This window comes from Pristis pectinata, chromosome 20 (assembly GCF_009764475.1).
Source record: "Pristis pectinata isolate sPriPec2 chromosome 20, sPriPec2.1.pri, whole genome shotgun sequence".
In the NCBI taxonomy this organism is placed as follows: Eukaryota; Metazoa; Chordata; class Chondrichthyes; order Rhinopristiformes; family Pristidae; genus Pristis; species Pristis pectinata.
Window position 1 is genome coordinate 42,586,173 of NC_067424.1, and position 13,837 is coordinate 42,600,009.

A 13,837-nucleotide genomic window follows, 5' to 3' on the forward strand; every position below is an offset into this window, starting at 1 on the left:
CAATGTGATTGTTCATCTTATGGTCACTTAAGACTCTGTGGGCCCACTGGTCTATCTACATGCCCCATGATTCGACAACTACCAAATAAGTCCCAATAACTCACGCGTAAACCCTCCCACTGCTATCCATGTCGTCGACATGTACACGCCACATGTCTCAGTAACGTGTTTATATTAACTGCGTTGTCGCTGTTATGCGAGTGAAGAGTTTGTCGGAGACTGGCGACGCGCAAATCTGTGGAAAGAAATCTCAGATACACCGCTGAGTCATCCGCGAGGTGTGGAGGGTCATCCTGGGGAGACTGATGGAAGAGAAAGTGAGATAGATGTTGTATTTCTTGCGTTATTTATACAACACAGACCACATTCCCCTACTGAAAGAGAGGAATGATGGACCAGACTTTATGTTTGTTGTTGGCGCAGAAGAGATTGTAATTCACGGGGACACAGCAGCCGCTGTCAGTGTTCAGCAGTGCAGCAAAGTAGATGAGGTGTTGAACGTTTCCCGTGGTTTCTGTGGTGTAGTGGTTATCACGTTCGCCTTACGCGCGAAAGGTCTCCAGTTCAATCCTGGGCGGAAACACTGTTGTTTTGTTTTGAGCTCCAGGTTTTGCGAAACACGTGACACTCAGCCTTCAAAGGAGCATTTCAAACCTAAATTTCATGCAGCACGTATGAATAAATACAGAATGGATGCACACACTTAAGGTCCGTAAAACGATCGGGACAGAACTTGAACCTGTAAACTTATGAGGACATCACATCAAACACCGAAGTCAGACGCGTTTTCCATTCGGCCATACTGCCCATTCGTTTGAGGAACCAAGAAAAAAAGCCTCCTTAGAAATGATGCTGGGGCCGGGGCCGTGCAAGATATTGAGAAGAAGATGGGACGCATTTGTCTAATACACACAGAATTGCACGGTTTGAAGTATTTCCACAAGTAGAATGAGTTCGCGACGGAACGAAGAGAATTCGCAGACGGGGCTCAGTGTCCATCACGGCTCAGAAGTTCGAAGGATCACGTGGCGTGCCTCTTCCCTTCCAGCTGACAGACAAAATGCGCTCATGCTGGCTCAGTGAGATTCCTAGAGTCAGCTGTTTCAGGGCCGCAGTTAATTGTAAGTGGTGCGGAATACTTGAGGCAGACATCACCTTCCCTTTTCTCTGTCTCATCTGAAGCACCGCACGATTTCCCTAATTTACATCAGCCTTGTTATGACGATGACGTACTCAGGGCCCAGGTTCACAATATTACGAGAAAGAATGTATTGCATGTGACCAAGACTCCATAATTAGCTCGTTATCACCCGCTCATTCATGTCTACCGAATTTAGAATCCTTGTTTGCAATCGCCCACTGTTGCACTGTCACCAGAAGAGAGATAGTATTGGTATTGGTTTATTATTGTCACTTGTACCGAGGTACAGTGAAAAAACTTGTCTTGCATACCGATCGTACAGGTCAATTCATTACACAGTGCAGTTACATTGGGTTAGTACAGAGTGAATTGATGTAGTACAGGTAAAACAATAACAGTACAGAGTAAAGTGTCACAGCTGCAGATTAAGTGCTGTGCAATAAGGTGCAATGTCACAACAAGGTTGATTGTGAGATCAGAGTCCATCTTGTCGTATAAGGGAACCGTCAATACTATTAATTAACAGTGGGATCGAAGACTGTCCTTAAGTCTGGTGGTATGAAGCACTCAGAGGAGTGTGATGGGAGAGGAGATAAGGAGAATGACCTGACTGGATGGGGTTATTTGATTATGCTGGCTGCTTTAACAAAACAGAGAGAGGTAAAGCAGAGTCCAAGGAGGGGAGGCTGGTGTCTGTGATGCTCTGGGCTGTGTCCAGAACTCTCTGCAGTTTCTTACGGAACTGAGCCGAGCAATTGCCTTACCAAGCCATGATACACCGATAGGATGGTTTCTATCGTGCACCGCTAGAAGTTGGTGAGATTCAAAGGGGGCAAACCGAACTTTTTTAGCCTCCTGAGGAATTAGAGGGGCTGGTGAGGTTTCTTGGCCGTGGCATCTACGTGCTTTATCCAGGACACACTTTTGGTGATGTTCACTCCCAGGTACGTGAAGCTAAACCCTCTCGACCTCAGCACCGTTGATGTAGACAGGTGGATGTACACCGCCCCCTTTCCTGAAGTCAATGACTAGCTCTTTCGTTTTGCTGACATTGAGGGAAAGGTTATTGTCATGACAGCATTCCACTAAGCTCTCTATCTCCTTCTGTACTCGACACATCGCCGTTTGAGATACGGTCTACAACAGGTGGTATCATCTGCAAACTTGGAGATGGAGTTAGGCAGATATCTGGCCACACATCATGACTGTATATGGAGTAGAGTAGAGGGCTGAGGACAAGCCTTGTGGGACACCAGTGTTGAGAATAATCGTGCCGGAGGTATTGCTGCTTGTCCTCACTGATTGCGGTCTGTTGGTTAGAAAGTTCAAGGATCCAGTTACAGAGGAGATGTTGAGTCCTAGGTCTCGAGTTCGGTGACAAGTTTGCTCAGATTAGTAGTATTGAAGCAGAGCTGTAGTCAATAAACAATAGTCCAACGTAAGTATCTTTACTGTCCAGATGTTCCAGAGTTGAGTGTTGGGTCAGGGAGATGGCTTCTGCTGTAAACCTGTTTCGGATACAGGCGAATTGCAGTGGGTCAAGATTGTCTGGTAGGCTGCAGTTTATGCGTGCCATGTCCAACCTCTCAAAACACTTCATGACTGAGGCACGTTACCTTTCTTTTCTTCGGTACCAGGATGTTGGTGGTCATCTTAAAACAGGTCGGAACCTGAGATTGAAGCAGATAGAGGTTAAATATGTCCGCAAATACTTCAGCCAGATGATCAGCACAAGATATGAGCACACTGCCAGGGACGCCATCTGGACCAGATGCTCTCCTCGTGTTCACTCTCGGGAAGACTGATCTTACGTCCTCAGCTTTGCTCACGGGTTCAGTTACATTGGAGGCTGTCAGGGTGGGTGGTGACAATCCACTTCCCTTCTGTTCAAAACGTGCATAGAATACGTTAAGCTCAACAAGAAGAGATGAGCTGTTGTTAACTATGAAGCCCAACTTCGTCTTGTAGCCTGTTGTGGCATGTAAGCCCTGCCAAAACCTAAAGCTACTCTTGGACTATTTTGAGTCGGTATTGCCTCTTGGTATTCCTGATAGCTTTCCGAAGTTCATATCTCGATTTCGTTTGAAGATCAGGATCACCAGATATGGTGCAGCTGTCCTCGACTTCAGTAGGGAGCGGATCTCCCAGTTCATCCATGGTTTTCTGTTTGGTAAAACTCGTACACTCCTCTTTGGTGCAGAGCCCTCAACACACTTGCTGATAACGTCTGTGATGGTGATCGCAAACTCGTCTTTGCTGGCAGCCGGGTCTTTGAACATGTACCAGTCCACTGTCTCAAAGCAGTCACGTAGGAGCTCATCTGTTTCCTCAGACCACCACTGCACGACTCTCTGTACTGGATCCTCCTATTTCAGTTTCTGTTTGTATGCAGGGAGAAGGAGCACAGCCTGGTGGTCTGATTTCCCAAAGTGAGGACGAGGGGTGTCTCGAAAGGCATCTTTGTGATGATTGTATAGCAGTGGTAGCGCCCCTGGTGGAGCAGGAGATGTGCTGGTAGTATTTTGGTAACACACTTTAGAGGTTGGTCTGATTGAAGTCCCCTGCGATGATGAAGAGGGCCTCATGGTGTCCTGTCTATAGGTTGTTGGCCACGGAATATAGCTCACTGAGTGCAGGCTTCATGTCCGTCTGTGATGGGATGTCGACTGCCATCAGGATAGCTGAACTGAACTCCCTTAGCAGATAGAATGATAGACACTTCGCCGTTAGATATTCCAGGCTGGGTGAGCAATAGCTCGCCAAGACCATCACGTCCGAGCACCACGTTATTGATTAAGAAGCAGACCCTTCCGCCTTTAACTTTGCCTGAGGACGCCGGTCCACATTCGATGGACTTGAGAAGCCCTTCAAGGTGAATGAGCACAGTCAGCCTGACGGCAGGTGTGAGATTCTGATAATAATAAACCAATTCCAATTCCAGTGTTGGACATTGTGTCCTTTGCCTCCGCGGGACCGACCGTTAGATACTCAAATTCACTCAGCATCACCTACTGGAATCTGATTTGACAGCGCTTTAGCAGCTTCTCCTTTCCAGTTCTTGGGTTCCCTGTCAAAGTTCCTTCCACCATCGTCATTCCACACCCCATCCTTCCCAGTGGAACAGGCAGATACTGTACTTTAGGGACATTGTTCTTTCTCACACGGCGGCCAAGAATTATACTTTCCCACACACACCATGTTTCCGCCCACTGCGGCCAGTTTACACGGCAGGTTACAAACCAAGTCCTTCAACCAGAAGTGACAAACTACCACTGTGCACTACATACGTTGTTACATTTCATCACCACCAACTTCCAGCTTTACGCCGCCGCATCCCCACTGTCCCAAAATACCGACAGTTCTGTTATCATCCTCCGGGGAAGGGAATACAGTGCAGTTGGAAATACAATTATCAGGAAAACGCTTGTATAAACAGAGGAGAGGCCAGAATACCAACGAGCCACCACTAGAACCCTGGAGTCAGACTCATCATGGATAAATAAACGTCTTTGCGGCAGGGAATATCGTGTGGTGACAGTGGATATTTTATATGAATGACTCGAGCTTTGAATAACCGCAGATTTCAGAACTTCCCTTTGAACTTGTACTCCAATATCTGGCCAACAACGAGGGTGTGAGCAGTCGGCAGCGGACAACTGAGAAACGCCAGCCGCTCGTTGGTCTAGAGGTATGATTCTCGCTTTGGGTTTGAATTACCGAGCGTGCGAGTGGTCCCGGGTTCAAATCCCGGACGAGCCCTCTGTTTAAAATACTCATAGTCAATGACCCCACCCACGCGGCTCATTCTCTCTTCTCTCCTCTTCCCTTCGGAAAGAAGACACAAGAGCCTGAGGGCACCTACCTCCAGACTTTAGGACATCTTCTACCCCATTGTGATAAGACTATTGAACGGTTCCTTATGCGATCATATGAACTATAACGTCACGATCTATCTTGTTGTGACCTTGCACCTTATTGTACTGCACTTTCTCTGTAGCTGTGACACTTTACTCCATACAGTTATTGTTTTTCCTGTACTACGTCAATGCACTCTGTACTAACCCAGTGTCACTGCACCGTGTAATGAATAGACCTGTACGATTGGTACGCAAGACAGGTTTTTCACTTTACCTCGGTACAAGTGACAATAATAAACTAATACCAATACCAAAATGGGGAGAGAGCTGAGAGCTGGTGGATGTCTTCCAGCACCAGCAGGACACAGTGCCTGCCCTGCCGGTGAGACACTGCACATCCTGCACTGACGTGCCTCAGAGTTTCCGAGAATAATCAAGCAAATCCTCCTGAAATTCCCACACATCAGGAGGCATGACTTCTGCACATCGTCTCCTCATTTGAGTGAATACTTGGAGGAGTCGGCACTAACTCCTCAAGCCGTGAAAGAGGTTGTTTGTGATGACGTAAACACTCCATAAATAAAGAAATGTGAATTAATTTTAAACGGAGAGCAGTTTGTCATCGATCTTAGCGTCACGGTGCCTCATCCCCACCATCCCAAACCACCGTCAGTTCTGTTATGAACCTCCAGTGTGCCAAAGCTGAGCTATTGATGAACAGACACCACATGTTTCAATGAATACAGTGCCCACAGCACAAATAGATCCTGGCACCATCCTGAGAAAGCGAAGGGTCGAATCAAAACATCGTCCCTCGTTGTGTTCAGTCACTTCCCTCCCACCGACATGTTGTTCCTGCAGAGCCTGCAATCCGCGGAATGCATCGCTGCAAATCCTCGGCCCCTCTTCAGCAGCACCAGCGACACTCGCGCAAAGATCGACTTTCATTCTGCCTTCAGTTCTTCGATCTCGTTCCCAACCATTGACACGGATGTCTTGAGGGTATCGGAATCTCATCCAAGGGAGGTACAGTAAGAGGAAGTATAACAGGACAGCAAGGGAATGTCACAAACAAAAGCAGCCCCTGGGATTGCCACGGCTCTGGCTGATGCCAACGTGACAGCAATCTTCCAAGTTTCAGCCAGCAAGGCGTCTTTCTTCTTCTCGATTAGTGACGACACGTGGTTCCCCAGAACCTGCAAACGGATGCACCGCTTCAAAGCAGGGAGTTCCACCTTTAGCACCTGCTGTAGTTTCCCGAAGTCAGAGTTATCTCGATGCAAAATGGAGATCAGAAATATTTGTACGGATTGCAGTCCCTCATTCTTGGAGAGCTCAGTGGAAGTGTTCCAGAGATACTCGAGAGCTTTCTTCTCGTCGTACTGGATTTCCTCTCGCTGCTTTACAAATCAGAGTCTATTTTATTTCCCCCAAAATAACATTTATTCTTCTGCTGCTGAATTTTCTTTTTCAGTTGCCTTGTGTTTTCTTCAAAATGAGCACCACTGAGGACAATGAAGCAATTGCACTGTATTTGTGAAAAGATAGACTCTTCAAGTAGACATCGGCTTTGAAGTTGCTGCCGGATCCCAGGGAGCTCCCAGATACTGTCTGCATTATCGATGGAGAGCTGGTACTGTATCGACTTCACTCCTGTTTTCTGGTCAGCTGCTGACGCCGGATGTCCGTTGACGCCTGTTGCGCCCAGATCATTGAGGAAGGATGATTTCCCTCCGCCGCACTCTCCCACCACTGCGATGTCATGTGATGTATGGGAGAGGGGACGGGTGTGACACGGGAGACGGCAGTTGGAGTGGGGGACGTTAGGCAGGTGGAGCATGGTGGATGAGGGGAAGATGTCGAGTCTGGGCACAAAGGCTGGAAGTGAGGGTGGAAATAAACAAGAGAGAAGCCTGCTGGTCGTTAATGGAGTAACAGCTGCGTGCTGGAGCTCTCATTTGTCTTACTTTTTCAACCCGGTTTGAAACTCTCTCCAGTTGCAATTTTACTTTACCATGACTACAAGCAGTACCTAAGGTACTAAAATTACCATGGTAGCTGACACTCCTGCATCTCTGCAATCTATTTTACAATTGCTTCGGAAGCATATAGATGATTCTTCTGAGAAATTTGAACAATTTCAAAAGCAACTTCAACAGATTAATTCTAAGATGGACTTCGTCCAAAAACCTTGCCTGATCATGACCAATGGATTAAACATCACGAAGCGTCTCTCTCGGCTTTGGACGAGAAAATCAATGACTTGGAAAAGCTTTGTAAAAAGCAATCTAAATCCAATGAAATACAAAAGCAGAAGTGTATTTTCTGAGAAAACAGGAGCAGAAGAAACAACCTTCGGATTATGGGTCTCAAGGAGCTTGTGGAAGGCAATCAGCCTACGGAATTATTTGCAGACTTTTTGGCTGAATTGTTTCCTACTATTTTAAAAGTTGTGCCTAAAATTGATGGAGCACATAGGTAACTGGTGTACAAACTTCCTACGGTAGGAAAATCCAGTTTAGTCATTATTTCTTTGCATGACTTTCAAATTAAATACCTTTTAATTCGTGAATCCCGCCGAAGAGGAATGCTTAACTACCAAGATTTCAAGATCAGAATTGTTGAAGATTTCTCACCCGATGTTATGAATGAACGTGTTAAATTAAATAAGGTCATGTCGGATCTTTATAACCAAGGTTAAAAACCTTTCGTCCGTTACCCTGCAGAGCTTAGAATTATTCTGAAAGATGGCTCGTATAAGTTTACCTCGCCGAGAGATGCTCAAGATTTTATGGAATCTGATGATTTAACGACTCCGTAATTTTCTTCATAAACATCTATTTATTTATTTTGATAAACCTTTACTAACACTTTGAATGTTTATGTATTTTGAATTTTGATCTTTCTCTTGACACGTTATTTTACATATATGCTTTTGAGGTTTTTTACGAATAAACTATCAAAAGTACTTGTATGAAACTTTTTTTCGGGTTACGCTTTTGATTGGGTTGAAATTAACCAACCTTGAGAAATTGGCAGCAGAATTATTTCGGTTACACTGTCTTTAGTTACAGATGCCGGCTTTCTTTTGGTCGGCCTTCTCTCTTTGGGTGGTGGTGGGGGGGTGGTGGTTAGGTTCTTTCTTTGGGTGCTGTTTTGGGCTTTGAGCCAAGTCTGTTGTTTCGTTACCTTATCGGAAAGTTCATTGTCTAATTTGAATCTATAATCTAATCCGGTTTGTTTATTACCCTTTATATTACTCACATTTAAATAGTATTAAAATGGATCGATTAATTTAATGAGTTTTAACGTTAAAGGATTAAACCATCCTGCGAAACCAAACAAGATTTTGCTCATATTAAAAAGCTCAAATCTTCAATTTTTTTACAAGAAACTCATACACGCAATTGTGATATTTCACGCTTTTTCAGTCGAAGGCGAGGGGTGGAATGTCCTTCCTCTTTCAGAGCTAAATCCAGGGGGTCCCAATGCTATGGATAATACTGTTTCATTTGTTCAACATAAGGTAAATTCGGACACTATTGGTCGTTTTGTTATAGTATCAAGGAAGCTAAATAACAGACTAATGGCATCTGCCAATATTTATGCTCCGAATACGGACGACCCAGGATTTTTTGAACCATTTTATGCAAGTTTTCCAGATTTGAATCTTTACACTCTGCTTCTAGGAGGAGACTTTAATTGTTGGGTACACTCAAGGTCAGACAGGTCATCTACTAAACCAGCAGCTCTTAATAATTCAGCTTTATTTCTTCAATCATTTTTAATGAATGCTGGAGTTACTGATGTCTGGCATTTTTTTTTACATCCAGAAGACAGGGAATATTCATTTTTACTCAGGTTCAGCACACCTATTCCAGGAATGATTATTTTTTATTGATAGTCAACTGATTCCATCAATCCGATCCTGTGAATATAAAACGATTGCTCTTTCAGAACATGCTCCTGTGTTTTTATCTTTAAACCTCCCCGGAATCCCTCAAATAAACAGATCCTGGCGCTTAAACCTAACTTTGATATCTGATAAAAACTCTTAAAATTTTCGGAGAAACAAATCACTTTCTTTTTTAAAAGAGAATATGCCGGTAGAGACTTCGTCTTATTATATGGGATGCCTTCAAAGCCTTTATTAGAGGACAAATTATTTATTACGCGGCAAGCGATAAGAAAAAAAGCTAACACAGAGAGGAATGATTTCGCCAATCAAATGAAACTTCTGGACCAAAAATATGCCTTGGCTCCAGGTCCTACTTGATACAAAAGGCGAGTTGAAATTAAAACCGAATCAGAACTTCTTTCAACATATCCAATTGAGAATAAACTCTTAAAAGATAAAAGTCAATTTTATATTTATGGAGATAAACCAGGTAAATTATTGTCTAATCAATTAAAAATCTCTATAGCTGGACGGAAAATTAATTACATTGGCAAAGCCAATGGAGAAAGGACAACGTATCATTTAGAAATATATGTTACTTTTAGAGAATTTTATGCTAAACCTTTTAGTTCTGATTCACCTGAAGACGATACTGCGATGAACAACTTTTTCGACCAATTTAATATTCCTGCTCTCTCTGTTGATAACTGAAAACAACTGGATAAATCAATTGTTTAGGAAAAAATCGCAGAGGTTAAACGGTCAATGCACTCTGGAAAGATTCCGTGCCCCGATGGATATCCGAGGAAATTCTATAAGGTTTTCTCCTCACTGCTTATACTTTCTATAACTTCTGTTTTTTCGGATTCTTTTTAATTGGGAAGGTTACCTCAATCTTTTTATGAAGCTTCCATTTCTCTTATACTTAAAAAGAATAATAACCCAATGGAATATTCTTCATACAGAGTAATTTATTTACTGAATATCGATGTTAACATTTTCTCTAAAGTTTTGGCTCAGAGATTGGAAAATAAATTACCAATAATTATATACGATGATCAGACTGGGTTTATCAAAAACCGTTATTCCCATTTTAATATTCGTCGTTTACTAAATATTATTTATTCTCCTTCTAAGGAGGTATTGGTATGTGTGATTTCTCAAGATGCCGAGAAGGCCTTTGACCGTGTCGAATGGAGTTAACTATTGAAAAATTGAGAGAAATTGAATTTGAGCCGATTTTATTCAATGGATTAAATTACTTTATTTAGCTGCCTCTGCCCGTGTTGTCACGAACTTTCAACTTTCTGAACCTTTTCAACATCATCGCGGAACCAGATAGGGATGCCCTTTGAGCCCTCTGCTATTTGACCTGGTCTTAGAACCTTTACCTATTGCTTTTCGAGAATCCACATGTCGTCCCGAAATCAATTTCCCTTTCCGTCCGCTGTAAATAACACAGTGCCACGAGGTTGATTCGAACAAATACCTTTATTAGCAGTGCACCGCTAGGAGAATTCTCTTCAGCACTCACTAAGAGTCGCTTCCCGAGTTCTCCCAGTACAAAGGGATAGACAGAGATTTATACAGGTATTGTCACGCACACTTTAATGAGTCAGGTGCCGGAGTTCTTGGTTGAGCAAGAAACGGACAAAGGGCTACTGCAGATGGACAAAGAGCAGCCTTACACCACAGGTTCAGCTAATCATTTTGCAATCGGGTGAGGCAGGTATCACCTTTATTGTTTGAGACAGCCTTCCCATTTCTCGTTAATATTGACCATCATCTCCATAGTCAAGCATAATGGGAATCCAATTAAGTTCCAGACACAGCAATTACCACACAGCACCCAGCCCAGGTAAGCAGTGATGTGGCTGTTCTGGCCTGAAGGACACTTGTTAAATCAGTATTTCGAGCAGCCATAATTCTCATCCGTCTTAAGATATCAATACAGTTATAGATTATTAATCCTACACCTCCTCACACAGATATCGCCGGTAAGTTTAGCAGAGGTATTACCCACAAAATTGCGCTCTATGATGATGATTTTCTGCTCTTAATTTCTCATGTTGCGACTTCGTTACCTTCTCGGCTTTCTCCACTGTCCCGTTGTAGCCAATTTTCAAGATACAAACTGTATTAACACAAGAGCGAACTTTTCCCTTTGAACAGTCTGATATCATTCGATATTAATCTTCCTTTTGAAATTGTATGAAAAATCAGTTTTCCTATTTGGGTGTGACAATTACTAAGAATTATAAACATTTATATGAAGAGAACTTTCTTGCTTTACTGAATTATGTGAAAAGGGTTTTATCAATCTGGTCACCCCTCTCTATATCGTTGACTGGCCGCATTAATTATGTTAAAATGAATATTTCACCTAAATTTATGTATCTATTTCAGGCCTTACTTTTTTATTTTTCTTTTGATTCCCTTGACCCAATGATATATTCTTACAAATGGAAAAATAAACGTCCTAGATTAAATGAAGTTCACTTTCCGAAAGCTAAAAATAATGGAGACGTTGCCTTACCCAACTTCAGGTTTTAGTACTGGGCAGTCAATATACGAAATCTTACTTTTGGTTACATTATATTAATCATGAGGCCTGTCCAGTATGGGTGTTTGGAAGCTAATTATGTCAAAAATTCTGTTACATCTTTACATGGTTCTTTCACTTCTTTGAGCAAAAATAAATCAGCTGTTAACTTGGTAGTTGAACATGCTTGGAGAATTTCGTTACAATTTAGAAAATATTATGGTTTGTTGAGATTTTCTTTGTCTAGTTCCATTTTTCCAAATTTTTTTTAAACCTTCCAAGACTGACGTAGGTTTTGAAGAATGGGATAGATTGGGTCTTACTTGTTTTCATGTTCTATTTGTTGGAAGAAATTTCGCAACGTTTGAAAAATTGACAATTTGTGGCGACTCACCGTTTAGTCGGGCGAACCGGCTCGGCAGTCGGGTTGCGCGGCGTCGGAGCGACGAGGCCCAAGATGGCGGCGGGCCTCGTCTTTGGGAGCGACGGGGAGGACCCGCGTGCGGGAAAGTCTTGATGACGTAGTACTTACGTCATTGCCGGTTGTTTTGGGCGGGAACATTCTCCCTTAAAGGGCCCGCGCAAGGCGGGAAAATAAACTTGTTCTTGTTTGGTAATCCTCCGACTAGCGTCTTGTTTTATTCCGCGGTAGCAACCGCTACGTTGGTGACCCCGACGGTCCAAACAGCTTTTGGACCCGCGCGATGGACGACAGCGCAGCAGCCAACGCAGTGGCCCTCAAGCTGCCCACCTTTTGGACACTTTGGCCCAGCGTCTGGTTTGACCAGGCCGAAGCGCAATTCCACCTTCGGCAGATCACCTCCGACTCCACGAAGTACTACCATGTGGTTAGCTCTCTGGACCAAGAGACAGCTGCCCAGGCTGGAGACTTCATCCAGTCGCCTCCGGAGGAAGATGTACCCGGCTTTCAAAGACCTTTTGATTAGGATCTTCGGCCTCTCCCGTCGTGAGCGCGCCGCCCGCCTGCTTCACCTGGATTGCCTGGGGGACAGATCCCCATCCGCCCTAATGAATGAGAAGCTGGCATTGGCCGAGGGACACAAGCCATGCCTGATGTTCGAACACGCCTTCCTCGAACAGCTCCCCGATGACATCCACTTGTTGTTAGCTGACGCCGACTTCAGCAACCCCCGTGAGGTGGCCGCCCTGGCAGATGTCCTGTGTAGGGCCAAGCGCGAGAGCGGTTCGTCCGTCAGTCAAATCACCAGGCCGCGAGCCCAATGCCTGCCTCGCCCTGCCCCAACAACCGAGCAGCCACGCCCCAGGAACGCAGACGACGACACGGGTGACCAGCTGTGCTTCTACCATCAGAGGTGGGGTGCGGAGGCCCGTCGATGCCGCCCACCCTGCAAGTTTCAGGGAAACGCTAGGGCCAGCCGCCGCTGATGGCTACGGCGGCTGGCCGCCGACAGAGCCTCCTCTTCGTTCAGGACAAGAAATCTGGACGGCGTTTCCTCGTTGATACTGGAGTGGAGGTCAGTATTTTGCCCCGACCGGCCGCGACACTCGTGAAAGGCCACCAGGTCCTCTACTCAATGCCGCCAACGGTACAACGATACGGTCTTTCGGCACCCGTACACTTCAATTACAATTTGGCGGCAGCCGTTTTACCTGGACCTTTACCCTTGCCACCTTCGCCCGACCACTCCCAGGAGCCGATTTCCTTCGGGCCCACAACCTGTTAGTCGACCTGCGAAGGAAGCGGTTAGTCCACTCTAGCACTCTCCAGACCTATCCCCTGGGAGAAATCAGCCCACCATCCCCGCGCCTGGACTCCATTTCCCTTTCTGGCGACGATTTCGCCATGCTCCTAGCCGAATTTCCATCAATTTTGGCACCTTCGCTTACAAATTCTAGGCCCAAACACGGGGTACGACACCACATCATTACTACAGGGCCACCCCTTCATGCCCGAGCACGACGATTACCTCCAGACAAGCTCCGCCTGGCAAAGGAAGAGTTCCGTCACATGGAGGAGCTGGGGATTGTTCGCAGGTCAGACAGCCCCTGGGCCTCCCCCTGCACATGGTCCCCAAAGCCAACGGAGGGTGGAGGCCCTGCGGCGACTACGCAGGCTGAATGACGCCACCACCCGGCCCGCTATCCCATACCTCACATCCAGGACTTCGCAGCGAACTTACACGGGGCCCGCATCTTTTCCAAAGTGGACCTCGTTAGGGGATACCACCAAATCCCTGTCCATCCGGATGACGTCCCCAAAACTGCAATTATCACCCCATTCGGCCTGTTCGAATTCCTTCGAATGCCGTTCGGCCTTAAGAACGCCGCGCAGACCTTCCAGCGGCTGATGGACGCGGTAGGCCCTGACCTGGACTTCGTGTTCATTTACTTAGACGACATACTGATCGCCAGCCGTA

General features: G+C 45.2%; 1 non-coding gene across 1 annotated transcript; it reads left to right on the forward strand.

Moving 5' to 3' along the window:
- The first annotated feature begins 510 nt into the window (after positions 1–510).
- On the forward strand, positions 511–583 carry trnav-uac (transfer RNA valine (anticodon UAC)). Its single transcript has one exon. It is a non-coding gene; the product is annotated as a tRNA-Val (tRNA).
- Positions 584–13,837: the final 13,254 nt, after the last annotated feature.